This window comes from Oncorhynchus mykiss, chromosome 7, assembly GCF_013265735.2.
Source record: "Oncorhynchus mykiss isolate Arlee chromosome 7, USDA_OmykA_1.1, whole genome shotgun sequence".
In the NCBI taxonomy this organism is placed as follows: domain Eukaryota; kingdom Metazoa; phylum Chordata; class Actinopteri; order Salmoniformes; family Salmonidae; genus Oncorhynchus; species Oncorhynchus mykiss.
Window position 1 is genome coordinate 85,233,699 of NC_048571.1, and position 15,343 is coordinate 85,249,041.

The 15,343-nt window shown below is 46.7% G+C and overlaps 1 protein-coding gene across 2 annotated transcripts in view; it reads right to left on the reverse strand.

Annotated features, from left to right (window-relative positions):
- LOC110529054 (inositol hexakisphosphate kinase 1) overlaps window positions 1-15,343 on the reverse strand; it is a 70,032-nt gene that overhangs the window by 32,540 nt on the left and 22,149 nt on the right. The gene's annotated exons all lie outside the window — the stretch shown is intronic.

The window sequence follows — 15,343 nt, forward strand, 5'->3', positions numbered from 1 at the left end:
GGTCACCAATGTCCAGTGCCCCCAATTATGGTTTCAGTTCCTTGCTCAAGGGCACAGCGACATATTTGTTTTTGTTTTTCAGCTCGTCGGCCCCGGGATTCAAACCCACAACCTTTTGGTTACTGGCCCCCTATTAATATGTATATGTCTCAGTGTAGGTCTAGGCTTAGCTACTCTCTGTAAGTAGGGGGATGTTTGAGTTACAGATACACTTTTAAAACAACAACGTTAGGACATAGGAGTCTGCAGTGTCTCAGTGTAGGTCTAGGCTTAGCTAAGTAGGGGGATGTTTGAGTTACAGATACACTTTTAAAACAACAACGTTAGGACATAGGAGTCTGCAGTGTCTCAGTGTAGGTCTAGGCTTAGCTAAGTAGGGGGATGTTTGAGTTACAGATACACTTTTAAAACAACAACGTTAGGACATAGGAGTCTGCAGTGTCTCAGTGTAGGTCTAGGCTTAGCTACTCTCTGTAAGTAGGGGGATGTTTGAGTTACAGATACACTTTTAAAACAACGACGTTAGGACATAGGAGTCTGCAGTGTCTCAGTGTAGGTCTAGGCTTAGGAGAGAGACACACCTGAAATCTTCCAGTGGAAAAATTAATGTATGGATCTGTAGGTTAATCTGCAGAGAGCCAATCGGGACTCCTTATCCACGTAACAGAACAAACAGATAGCTCACCTGACTCACCGGCCTATTGGATTATTCATCTGACAGGTGACGTGTTTTCCATTCCACAATAGAAGCTTTCCCAAATATAGGCTAATCAATTGTTAAAACAACACAGGGGTCTGTTTTCCAGAGAGCATGTTGACTGGCTGCATCGCCGCTTGGTGTGACAAATGTGCATACGACCTACGACCCAGTACATAGCTGGGGCCAAGCTTCCTGCCACCTAGCACCTCTATACCAGGCGGTTTCAGAGGAAGTCACAAAACATTTCAAAGACTCCAGCCACCCAAGTCACGTAATGTTTACTCTGCTACTTAACAACAAGCAGTGCCAGTGCACCAAGTCTGGAAGCAACAGGAACCTGAACAAGCCTTAAGACTGCTAAACAGTTTGCTAAACAATTAGCTAAACAGTTAGCTAAACAGCTTGCTAAACAGCTTGCTAAACAGCTAGCTAAACAGCTAGCTAAACAGCTAGCTAAACAGCTAGCTAAACAGCGAGCTAAACAGCTAGCTAAACAGCTTGCTAAACAGCTAGCTAAACAGCTTGCTAAACAGCTAGCCAAACAGCTAACCAAACAGCTAACCAAACAGCTAACCAAACAGCTAACCAAACAGCTAACCAAACAGCTAACCAGCTACCCGGAATATCGGCATTGACCCTTTTTTGCCCAAACTCATCACATACGCTGCTATTGTTTATTATGTGTTTAATCTTTGTATTATTTATCTTTTCTGTCTCTCTGCATGGTTGGGAAGAACCCGTAAGTAACAATGTCACTGTTAGTCTACACCTGTTGTTTACCAAGGATGTTACAAATACAATGATTTGGTACAGGAGTAGGCGAGGAGGCGTAATCTGGGAAAACTGGCCCATAGTAGTGACAACTGGCCCATAGCAGTGAGAGGATGCCTCCAACTGGCCCATAGCAGTGACAACTGGCCTATAGCAGTGACAACTGGCCCATAGCAGTGAGAGGATGCCTCCAACTGGCCCATAGCAGTGAGAGGATGCCTCCAACTGGCCCATAGCAGTGACAACTGGCCCATAGTAGTGACAACTGGCCCATAGCAGTGAGAGGATGCCTCCAACTGGCCCATAGCAGTGACAACTGGCCCATAGCAGTGACAGCTGGCCCATAGTAGTGACAACTGGCCTATAGCAGTGACAACTGGCCCATAGCAGTGAGAGGATGCCTCCAACTGGCCCATAGCAGTGACAACTGGCCCATAGTATTGACAACTGGCCTATAGCAGTGACAACTGGCCCATAGCAGTGAGAGGATGCCTCCAACTGGCCCATAGCAGTGACAACTGGCATAGTAGTGACAACTGGCCTATAGCAGTGACAACTGGCCCATAGCAGTGAGAGAATGCCGCCAACTGGTCCATAGTAGTGAGATAATGAGAAATGGGTGGGTGCAGCATGGGTGGGAGGGTACAGGGTGGGTACAGGGTGGGTGGGTAGTGTGGGTACAGTGTGGCTGGGTGGGTTGGGTGGGTACAGTGTGGCTGGGTGGGTACAGTGTGGCTGGGTGGGTAGTGTGGCTGGGTGGGTAGTGTGGGTACAGTGTGGCTGGGTGGGTAGTGTGGGTACAGTGTGGCTGGGTGGGTAGTGTGGCTGGGTGGGTACAGTGTGACTGGGTGGGTACAGTGTGGCTGGGTGGGTAGGGTGGGTACAGTGTGGCTGGGTGGGTAGTGTGGCTGGGTGGGTAGTGTGGGTACAGTGTGGCTGGGTGGGTAGTGTGGGTACAGTGTGGCTGGGTGGGTAGTGTGACTGGGTGGGTACAGTGTGACTGGGTGGGTACAGTGTGGCTGGGTGGGTAGTGTGGGTACAGTGTGGCTGGGTGGGTAGTGTGGCTGGGTGGGTAGTGTGGCTGGGTGGGTACAGTGTGACTGGGTGGTTAGTGTGGGTACAGTGTGGCTGGTTGGGTAGTGTGGGTACAGGGTGGGTGGGTGGTTAGTGTGGCTGGGTGGTTAGTGTGGGTCAGGGTGGGTAGTAGGGGTAGTGTGGCTGGGTGGGTACAGTGTGGCTGGGTGGGTACAGTGTGGGTACAGTGTGGGTGGGTGGGTAGTCTGGGTACAGTGTGGCTGGGTGGTTAGTGTGGGTGGGTGGGTAGTGTGGGTACAGTGTGGGTGGGTGGGTAGTGTGGGTACAGGGTGGGTGGGTGGGTAGTGTGGGTACAGTGTGGCTGGGTTTACAGTGTGGTTGGGTAGTGTGGGTACAGTGTGGCTGGGTGGGTACAATGTGGCTGGGTGGTTAGTGTGGGTGGGTGGGTGGGTAGTGTGGGTGGGTGGGTAGTGTGGGTACAGTGTGGCTGGGTGGGTAATATGGGTACAGTGTGGCTGGTTGGGTAGTGTGGGTACAGTGTGGGTGGTTGGTTAGTGTGGCTGGGTGGGTAGTGTGGGTACAGTGTGGCTGTGTGGGTACAGTGTGGCTGGGTGGTTAGTGTGGGTACAGGGTGGGTGTGTGGGTAGTGTGGGTACAGGGTGGGTGTGTGGGTAGTGTGGGTACAGTGTGGCTGGGTGGGTAGTGTGGGTACAGTGTGGCTGGGTTTACAGTGTGGTTGGGTAGTGTGGGTGGGTGGGTAGAGAGTGGGTGGGTAGAGAGTGGGTGGGTACAGGGTGGGTGGTTAGTGTGGGTGGGTGGGTACAGTGTGGGTAGGTAGCTGGCCGATAGACTAACTTACCAACCTAAACACAGGGTTAATTTAGTGACTGTCAGTGGCTGACATAAAAGAGGAAACCCTGCTGACACACAACCACGTTTAGAAATTGCACCTTGTGTATTCTACTATTCTATTCTGTCAACAGATGTTGAAATCAAGTGGCCGACCTGAAAAATAAAATTCTTAGTCCCCCCCGAATGAGAACGATTTGCCAATTCCTTATACAAATGCATATTTTTATGCTCCTTGCACATTTATAAAAACACAGACAAGACAGCTAGCACCTAAGTCTGTGGCTAAAATGATGCTAGCAGAACGTGGTACCTACTGCAAGGGTGCGAGCGCGACAAACTGAACATAGATTTTCCTCAATCATGTTGATTGATACTTCCGTCGTAGTACGGGTCTGGTCTGTGACACATTTTGAGAGTTAAGACATAAAAAGGGTACAAAACGGTTTAAATGGATACTTGGGGATTTAGGCAATGAAGCCCTTTACTTCCCCAGAGTCAGATTAACTTGTGGATACACATTTTTAATATGTCTCTGCGTGCAGTTTCTATATATATTTATATATATATATTTATATATTTTTCTGCTTATCTAAGCACAGGCTACCTCTCTCTCTGGCTGTCTGTATCCTCCTGACTGGCGTTTCTAAAATAATTAACATGAAATGCTTTTCAGCACTATTCAGTGGATTTAGTTATTGCTTTGCTCTTCTAAAGTCTTGCCACCCTAAAGTCTATCTATGGCTCTGGCAGGTCAACAACAGTGACATCATTTTGTCCGATTTGACCTCGGCCCTTTCGGCTTAATTTGCATCACCTTGGAGGCATGCGAGCCTTTGGGCGGTCGGCGACAGCAATGCGGAAAGTCTGGACTAAATTTACAACGTTAAAAGGACTAATGTCAGAGTGCGAAGGATTTAACACGGACCACAAATAGACACTGACAGCTTCTGTCAGTTTACATTATACTACTACTATAGATATATACATTATACTTATAGAACTGTATCTTGCCTACATACATATATATTATTGATTTAACTAGGTGAGTCAGTTAAGAACAAATTTTTATTCTCCGTGCATGCAGACAATGCAGGAAAAAAAAACTATTCCAAAAAAGAATCGATCTTGACAGCGTCTGTCAGTTTACAAAGATCCACCCAGTTTAGGACTCATAGAACTGTACAGGCTACATGGTCCATTAGTAAAGCACTATGCATTTCTCCATGCAGACACCTCACAGTCAATTCACATTGTACTTATAAGCAACCATCGCTATGGCTACATGTATACCATGTATGCATTTGTTTGTGCATGCAAAACACTGGGACGAAATAGAAGTGTTTTAAAAATAGGCAGGGTGGCGTAATTCCTATTTTATGCTAGGGCCACCCTGGTAGATCGGAGATTATGACAGCGAATCTAGAGATACTAAAGGAAAAGTGGTAAGTGACCACGTGACAGTCTTGTTGTAGACCACTGGGTGCATTCCAAATGGCACCCTAATTCCCTTTTTTAGTACACTACTTTTGAACAGGGCAGTCTGGTTAAAGTAGGGAACAGGATGCCATTTGTGACAGAGCCACAAACAGGTGAGGAAGGAGATAACCCTTCTGAAGCAGACAGCCAGTGTTTAACAGAGACTGTGCATCACAGTGACTCCATTACACCCTGGGTTGGAAAGTAGGTCCCGAATGCTCACCAGGCATGAAAGCAGAATACATATTTTAAAATGACTGTTCTTATTGGACAAGTTCAGGCAGCAGGGGCCCTACAGACACACTTCAGGCAGCAGGGGCCCTACAGACACAGTTTAGGCAGCAGGGGCCCTACAGACACACTTCAGGCAGCAGGGGCCCTACAGACACACTTCAGGCAGCAGGGGCCCTACAGACACACTTCAGGCAGCAGGGGCCCGACAGACATAGTTCAGGCAGTAGGGTCCCTACAGACACTTCAGGCAGCAGGGGCCCGACAGACATAGTTCAGGCAGCAGGGGCCCGACAGACATAGTTCAGGCAGTAGGGGCCCTACAGACATAGTTCAGGCATATAGTAGGGGCCTGCCGATAAACTGTAGTTCATATAGTAGGGGCCTGCCGATAAACTGTAGTTCATATAGTAGGGGCCTGCCGATAAACTGTAGTTCATATAGTAGGGGCCTGCCGATAAACTGTAGTTCATATAGTAGGGGCCTGCCGATAAACTGTAGTTCCAGTTCAGATATTCCCAAACTCGGGGACGAGCAACACCGTCGGGGGTATGCCAAGTAAACTCGGGGACGAGCAACACCGTCGGGGGTATGCCAAGTAAACTCGGGGACGAGCAACACCGTCGGGGGTATGCCAAGTAAACTCGGGGACGAGCAACACCGTCGGGGGTATGCCAAGTAAACTCGGGGACGAGCAACACCGTCGGGGGTATGCCAAGTAAACTCGGGGACGAGCAACACCGTCGGGGGTATGCCAAGTAAACTCGGGGACGAGCAACACCGTCGGGGGTATGCCAAGTAAACTCGGGGACGAGCAACACCGTCGGGGGTATGCCAAGTAAACTCGGGGACGAGCAACACCGTCGGGGGTATGCCAAGTAAACTTGGGGACGAGCAACACCGTCGGGGGTATGCCAAGTAAACTTGGGGAGGAGCAACACCGTCGGGGGTATGCCAAGTAAACTCGGGGACGAGCAACACCGTCGGGGGTATGCCAAGTAAATGTGATTCACATGTTTTTTGTATTCACATTTTCAAACAGTACATTTATATTTTCTAAATGGGGCTATACATTTTGGTGAGTTCCTCACACGACTGGCCTATCTGGGTGATGGTTTTTCTTTCCTGAATGATCCGGATCTAGGATTAGAGGGACTCTTCTCAACTATATTCAATGTGCAGGACAAAATTGAGGCTTTGATTAAGAAGTTGGAGCTCTTTTTCTGTCTGCATTAACAAGGACAACACACAGGTCTTTCCATCATTATACGATTTTTTTGTGTGCAAATAAACTGAAGCTTACGGACAATGTCAAATGTGCTTCGCTATATCACATGAGTGAGCTTGGGTGCGCAATTACACAGGTACTTTCCCGAAACGGACACCTCCAGTTCACTTACCGATATCTGAACAAGAGAGCCTCATTGAAATTGCAACAAGCGGTTCTGTGAATTTCATACTGAATTTCATTGAAATAGGAATGTTGATCCAAATCGAGGTTATTGATCGCTGTTCTAAAATGTCCAGAAGATGTTTTTCGGTCACTGGAAATAAAATATATATATATTTTTTTTTCTAATAGCAGGATTGGTCAGGAGCTGGTAAGACAGTTGCTATGGCGCTGCATCTTCTTCAGCTGACAGTGACATCATAAAAATTCACCCATAAAATGATATCAGCAAATCTAGATTCCAGAGATATCATGGTGATGCCGTCCAGCCAGCAGTGGAGGTCTATGTGTTGCTGACGTCTTTGCACCAGGTTTCCATGTGAGACAACAGATTGTCGACTCAACACGAGCAGCTTGGCCCCAGTGCCAGTCTTCCCACCGTAATCACTCTCTTCCCTACACACTGCCAAAGATGTATCCCAAACGGCACCCTCTTCCCTTATAAAAGGGACTTTGGACCAGAGCCCTATTCCCGGTACAGAGCCCTGGTCAAAAGTAGTGCACTGTAAAAAGGGAATAGGGAACCATTATAGGGTGCAACCAAAGAGTACTAATTAGTTGCCAAGAGCACTCAGTGTTAATATCAACAGGAAATAGAGCTTATCAAAAAGGTGAAAATGTAAATCCGTATCAACTCGATTTACATGTGTTTAATTATATATTTTTTGCTTTAAAATATTCTAAATGTTTTGACAGGAATCGGCTGTAGAGAGAGAGACTTGAGTTGTTGTCTTTAAATGAGACACCCTGATTACACTAACAACACCACATAACAACCACCTGTCCCCCTCCTCACCCCTTGACACAAGAGACACCCTACAGGCCACCCCCCCTGACACAAGAGACACCCTACAGCCCCCCCTTGACACAAGAGACACCCTTCAGGCCACCCCCCCCGTCTCACCCCTTGACTCATGAGACACCCTATAGCCCCTCCCCCCAAGTCTGATTACCTTCCCTTTCTCCCTCCTAGACACAAGACACCCTACTGGTCCCCCCCAGACTCCCACTGTCAAGGGTTGTGACCTAAAAGTAGAGAGCTGTGAGAAAGTCTCTCACATTCCAACTCAGCTGGACTCGGACCATAACACCAGGTAGAAAAGGACAGAAACAGTTATGTCTGAGAGGCAGAGGGAACAACTATTAGTAAGTTGAACACGCACTAAGGATGAGCATTTGAAATTCTATTTCACTATTCAAATAACATCATGACATTCTTTTCGAATATCCGGGTTGGCCAAAATAAAAAATAATTGTTATCGACTCTCGACCAATCAGAATGACGCAAATGCACATGGCAGGAGGTAAACAGCAGGCTTTTCTCTGGTAGTTGGGCTAGCAGCAAAAGACAGTAGTCTGATTTTCGCCATGATAGAACTGATTCTGTTACAATAAAGGTTTCCTGGTAAGTGCATTTATCGGTGTCCGGTATTGCGGAAGCTCTGTTAGGTCAGCACCTGCCATTGCTATTTGAAGTGTGGGGGGGGGGGATACCGATGTCAGGGCAGACGGGAGAGCTGAATGCTCAAATCACAGTAATAAAAAACTACATTCTTAAAAGTTTGTTGATCATTACATTTTCTCAAAAAGAAAAAAAGAAAATGAACAGACTCAAGTAATCGAAATACTAACATCCATTGAGATATTCGATGAACAGTGCTGATCCCTAGGTCGCGCACGAAAAACACACTCTCAAAATGCCCGCCGCACTCACACACTTCACAAACTTGTCAACAGAGCCACTGTGACAGAGATAACAGCCAGTGACCATGACCACTAGAGAAAATTTAAAAAACAAATGTCTAAGATTAGGGATGTGACAAATGGACAAATTTTTGCTTAAAAGTTTAAACTGTCATTTATTTAAATGTTTTTAAAAATCGATTTTCAGTTAAATTACGAGATTTTTTTATTTTTTATAATAAAAATTCCTCGTCCGATTCCCAACGTAGAATAATGTAGGACAGCTAGGACCGGACAATGAAGTCATATCTACCACAAACCTTCACAGTCACAGAACGCAGCTGCAGTAACATGTCAATAGCAGCTATTGATCACTTTTCAAACAATTAAAACTACAGCATCAAAAATTAGTTTCTACCTTTATAGAAAATATAATTCTACTCCAGTATTGAATGTTCTGTTGTTTCCCTGACAACAATTGCTGATTGATGTGCTGCGGTGTTATTTATACCGTTTTTTTGGTACGGTAGCTAGATGTGCTTTCTTTCTTTATAAATGTCTGGCAGCAGGCAGCCTGCACACAGCCACTCGAGAACTCTGGTGGCCGAATGATGGAAGATATTGCTGCTTCGGAAGCAGGACTACTTTACAGACAAGTAAAATGTTGTTCATATCTCCAGAGAATGCCTTGGCGTGGCCTAGCCTAACAGACAGACAGACACACATGCAGTAACCGAGGTGCTTTCAAAGGGCCACATACCATCATAATCTGAAAGGTGCCATCGGTACCAGGTAGCCCAGCTGTAATTTCATAATATGAGACAAAAAACACCCCCACCCACTCAGCAACGAAGAGTAGCCCGTGCAAGCAAGACTGGCCTGTAGATACCTCTGTATTGGGGTCATGAATAAACTAGGATATTCTACAGGCAACAGACTGAACACACACCTGCATCATTAGCAAAGAGAAAGAGCAGACAGGCCAGCACGAGGGAAAGAGAGGAGGGGCAGGCATGCCAGCGCGAGAGAGAGGAGGGGCAGGCAGGCCAGCACGAGGGAAAGAGAGGAGGGGCAGGCAGGCCAGCACGAGGGAAAGAGAGGAGGGGCAGGCAGGCCAGCACGAGAGAGAGGAGGGGCAGGCAGGCCAGCACGAGAGAGAGGAGGGGCAGGCAGGCCAGCACGAGAGAGAGGAGGGGCAGGCAGGCCAGCACGAGAGAGAGGAGGGGCAGGCAGGCCAGCACGAGAGAGAGGAGGGGCAGGCAGGCCAGCACGAGAGAGAGGAGGGGCAGGCAGGCCAGCACGAGAGAGAGGAGGGGCAGGCAGGCCAGCACGAGAGAGAGGAGGGGCAGGCAGGCCAGCACGAGAGAGAGGAGGGGCAGGCAGGCCAGCACGAGAGAGAGGAGGGGCAGGCAGGCCAGCACGAGAGAGAGGAGGGGCAGGCAGGCCAGCACGAGAGAGAGGAGGGGCAGGCAGGCCAGCACGAGAGAGAGGAGGGGCAGGCAGGCCAGCACGAGAGAGAGGAGGGGCAGACAGGCCAGCACGAGAGAGAGGAGGGGCAGGCAGGCCAGCACGAGAGAGAGGAGGGGCAGGCAGGCCAGCACGAGAGAGAGGAGGGGCAGGCAGGCCAGCACGAGAAAGAGGAGGGGCAGGCAGGCCAGCACGAGAGAGAGGAGGGGCAGGCAGAACTATGCACATTTGTCTAAGTAATCTGCATCTCGCAATATCTTGACTGGCATGCCTCGCAAATTCACCACAGTAGCCTCTTCTTCTCTGGTTTATTTAAATTACAGAAATTTCTCCAGGCCTTTATAGTCATATACAGTGCATTTGGAAAGTATTCAGACCCCTTGACATTTCCACATTGTGTTACATTCCAGCCTTATTCTAAAATGGATTAAATCAATCTAAAAACACACTACCCACATAATGAAAAAGCAAAAACATTATTTTAGCCAATGTATTAAACATAAAAAAACTAAAATATTACATTTACATATGTATGAAGCACCTTAGGCAGCAATTACAGCCTCAAGTCTTCTTGGGTATGATGCTACAAGCTTGGCACACCTGTATTTGGGGAGTTTCTCCCATTCTTCTCTGCAGATCCTCTCAAGCTCTGTCAGGTTGGATGGAGAGCGTCGCTGAACAGCTATTTTCTGGTCTCTCCAGAGATGTTCGATCGGGTTCAAGTCCGAGCTCTGGCTGGGCCACTCAAGGACGTTTAGAGACTTGTCCCGAAGCCACTCCTGTGTTATTTTGGCTGTGTGTTTAGAGTCGCTCTGGAGCAGGTTTTCATCAAGGATCTTTCTGTACTTTGCTCCATTCATCTTTCCCTCGATCCTGACTAGTCTCCCGGTCCCTGCGGCTAAAAAACATCCCACAGCATTATGCTGCCACCACCATGCTTCACCGTAGGGATGGTGCCAGGTTTCTTCCAAACATGACACTTGGCATTCAGGCCAAAGAGTTTAATCTTGGTTTCATCAGACCAGATAATTTTTTACTGAGGAGTGGCTTAGGTCTGGCCACTCTACCACAAAGGCCTGATTGGTAGACTGCTGCAGAGATGGTTGTCCTTCTGGAAGGTTTTTCCCATCTCCACAGAGGAACTCTGGAGCTCTGTCAGAGTGACCATCAAGTTCTTGGTCACCTCCCTGACCAAGGTCTTTCTCCCCCGATTGTGCAGTTTGGCTGGGCAGTCAGCTTGAGGAAGAGTCTTGGTGTTTCCAAAATTCTTCCATTTAAGAATGATGGAGGCCACTGTGTTCTTGGGGACCTTCAATTCTGCAGAAATATTTTGTTACCCTTCCCCAGATCTGTGCCTCGACACAATCCTGTCTCTGAGCTCTACGGAAAACTCCTTCGACCTCATGGCTTGGTTTTGCTCTGACATGCACTGTCAGCTGTGGGACCTTATATAGACAGGTGTGGGACCTTATATAGACAGGTGTGTTCCTTTCCAAATCATGTCCAATCAATTTAATTTACCACCGGTGGACTCCAATCAAGTTTTAGAAACATCTCAAGGATGAGTCTTGTTTGTTTCCTTTTAAGAATGATGGATGGCACTTTTTATTTTTAATACATCTGCAAAAAAAATTCTAAAAACCTGTTATCGCTTTGTCGTTATGGGGTAGTGTGTGTAGATTGATGAAAAAACAAACATTTTTTCTAATACACTAGTCTAGTTAGGCTATACACAGAAAATAATGTTTTGCGATACATGCACTGCGATTAGAATTATGGGGGGGGGGGGGGGGGGGGGGGGGGGGGTTGGGTGAAGGATCCCAACTTCGTTAAAACGTTTAAACATATACACCCCTAGCTAAGATCCTGAAAAGACAGTGACAGGATGAACTCCCTCCAAATGTCTTGTTAGGAAACCACTTGTTTCTCTGCTCATTAGCGACGGGGGCTTTCAGAGTGTAGCCTAGCGACGGGGGCTTTCAGAGTGTAGCCTAGCGACGGGGGCTTTCAGAGTGTAGCCTAGCGACGGAGGCTTTCAGAGTGTAGCCTAGCGACGGAGGCTTTCAGAGTGTAGCCTAGCGACGGGGGCTTTCAGAGTGTAGCCTAGCGACGGGGGCTTTCAGAGTGTAGCCTAGCGACGGGGGCTTTCAGAGTGTAGCCTAGCGACGGAGGCTTTCAGAGTGTAGCCTAGCGACGGAGGCTTTCAGAGTGTAGCCTAGCGACGGAGGCTTTCAGAGTGTAGCCTAGCGACGGGGGCTTTCAGAGTGTAGCCTAGCGATGGGGGCTTTCAGAGTGTAGCCTAGCGACAGAGGCTTTCAGAGTGTAGTGATAGAGCTCTCTAGATTGAAGGAAAGGCTTTGTCTATGTTCCAAATGGCACTCTATTCCCTAGTACATAGAGCACTACGTTTGACTTGATCCCCATGGGTCTTATAGCACCCTATTCCCTATATTTGGGATGCATACAGTCTATGACCACTCCACACATACAGCCCAGCCAGGAGATCTCCTCTTGTAAAAATAGAAATGCTCAGACAGCAACTCAATAAAGAAGTGGACTTCAATAGCACGTATAATATTGTTTAAACACTTGTCTTCCAAGAGTTTCCCCTCTGGGATGAATAAAGTTCAGGCTATTGGATTGAACTGACATATTCTCTTTTAATGTTCTCTCCTCTGGTCAGTATTGTGTTTCCACCAGAGATGTCTTCTTCTCCTCTGGTCAGTATTGTGTTTCCACCAGAGATGTCTTCTTCTCCTCTGGTCAGTATTGTTTTTCCATCAGAGATGTCTTCTTCTCCTCTGGTCAGTATTGTTTTTCTACCAGAGATGTCTTCTTCTCCTCTGGTCAGTATTGTTTTTCTACCAGAGATGTCTTCTCCTCTGGTCAGTATTGTTTTCCACCAGATATGTCTTCTTCTCCTCTGGTCAGTATTGTTTTTCCACCAGAGATGTCTTCTTCTCCTCTGGTCAGTATTGTTTTTCCACCAGAGATGTCTTCTTCTCCTCTGGTCAGTATTGTTTTTCCACCAGAGATGTCTTCTTCACCTGTAGACTGTAAAGGTTGTCGCCAGGGTCACAGGGGTAGACACCGACAGAGCATGTGTCCAAAATGGCACCCTATTCCCTATAGGTCCTTGTCGAAATGAGTGCACTATAATAGGGAATAGGGTGCTATTTGGCACGTATCCAGAGACTGGCCACTTAAAGGTTTATAGAGGAAGCTCATTAGTTAGAGCTATGGTCAATACTGTTTACTGAGCATGGTACTGGCAATCCTAACACACTGCTCTGAGGAGGAAATCAAAGAAACCAGAGTAAGGGCACTACACTATGAGGACAGGATCAGGGGGGAATAGAGAGAGCAGAGGGGAATGAGTGAGACAGACTATGTTATGAGAAGGAGGAGAAGAAGGGAGGAGGAATAAAAGAGAGCAAGCGAGAGAGAAGGAATTGAGTCTGTTTATGTTAGGAGAAGAGGAATAGAGAAGCAGAGAAATACTGTTTATATTAGGAGAAGGGAATGGGGAGGACTGCTGTAGCAGGATTACCACAGGGCTCTCAGAGAGAGCAGAGATGAGTCATCAGACAGACAGTCGAGCAGAAGAACATGGAGGAGAGAAGGATGGGAGAAGAATAAGAGGAGAGTGTACCCACTGTACACTGTATTGCCATGCAGTTGAGACATAATATACCTTTGAATGGAAATGGCCCCTTTTTTTTTTTATACCGTACCAGTCCTACGTCCAAGCCCCTTTTTTTTTTTTACCGTACCAGTCCTACGTCCACGCAGCTCTGGTGAACAGGCTAGCTAGCGTTTGATTAGCTAGCGTTTTGAATTGAGTCCTACGTCCACGCAGCTCTGGTGAACAGGCTAGCTAGCGTTTTGAATTGAGTCCTACGTCCACGCAGCTCTGGTGAACAGGCTAGCTAGCGGTTTGAATTGAGTCCTACGTCCACGCAGCTCTGGTGAACAGGCTAGCTAGCGTTTTGAATTGAGTCCTACGTCCACGCAGCTCTGGTGAACAGGCTAGCTAGCGTTTGATTAGCTAGCGTTTTGAATTGAGTCCTATGTCCACGCAGCTCTGGTGAACAGGCTAGCTAGCGTTTGATTAGCTAGCATTTTGAATTGAGTCCTACGTCCACGCAGCTCTGGTGAACAGGCTAGCTAGCGTTTTGAATTGAGTTCTACATCCACGCAGCTCTGGTGAACAGTGCTGAGCTTCATAAAAGAGATTAGGTAACATTATGGACACAAGCAATATCAACGTTGAATACATTTCCGGTGACCTTCAGCTAGTACCCCCCTCTGAGTATGGTGAAGTTATTAATTACACTTTGGATAGTTTATGAATACACCCATTCACTACAAACATACAGAAGTCCTTCCAAACTCAGTTCCTGGGGAGGAAGGAAACTTAAGATGGATCAACAACAGTGTAGTTACTCCACAATACTAACCTACACTGAACCAAGAACTCAGTCAATTTAAATAAATTCATTAGGCCCTAATCTATGGATTTCACATGACTGGGAATACAGATATGCATCTATTGGTCACAGCTAGCTTTTTTTTTTTTAAAGGTAGGGTCAGAAAACCAGCCTATCTGGTGACCACCATTTGCCTCATGAATTAAGCGCAGACAAAATCCTAGAGGAAAATCTAGCTCAGTCTGCTTTCCACCAGACACGGGGAGATTAATTCACCTTTCAGCAGGACAATACCCTAAAACACAAGGTCAAATCCACACGAGTTCATTACCATGACGACAGTGAACGTTCCATAGCCGTTGATAAGTGATAACCATTCCGCCTTGGGCTGTTATTTCTGATTTTAAAACATAAATATGTCCAGTGAAAGCAGATATGCAATTAATTGACACCAAAAAGATGTGGATACACATTGTCCTGAACACCAATCAATATAAAAGGTCTTAAATTCTCTGCTCCGATTTCCTTGTTTACAGCAAGTCATTTCATAGAGAACTGTCAGATGATAAATTCTCTGCTCCGATTCGCTTGTTTACAGCAGGTCATTTCATAGAGAACTGTCAGAGATGATAAATTCTCTGCTCCGATTCGCTTGTTTACAGCAGGTCATTTCATAGAGAACTGTCGGATGTTAAATTCTCTGCTCTGTTTTGCTTGTTTACAGCAGGTAATTTCATAGAGAACTGTCAGAGATGATAAATTCTCTGCTCTGTTTTGCTTGTTTACAGCAGGTCATTTCATAGAGAACTGTCAGATGTTAAATTCTCTGCTCCGATTCGCTTGTTTACAGCAGGTCATTTCATAGAGAACTGTCGGATGTTAAATTCTCTGCTCTGTTTTGCTTGTTTACAGCAGGTCATTTCATAGAGAACTGTCAGATGTTAAATTCTCTGCTCCGATTCACTTGTTTACAGCAGGTCATTTCATAGAGAACTGTCAGAGGCATCAACATTAGGAGAATGAAAGCGCTAACAGCGGCGCCCGTTCTAAAACCTGGCTGTGGACTGTGGTATTGTCAGCAACCAATCGTCGTGTCGGAGATAGAAAATAAATGGATATTCCTTTCGCACACAACGGAATGGAGCATTTAAATACAGCCTGTAGTGTACAGATCATTACATTTAAATACAGCCCGTAATGTACAGATCATTACATTTAAATACAGCCTGTAGTGTACATATCATTACA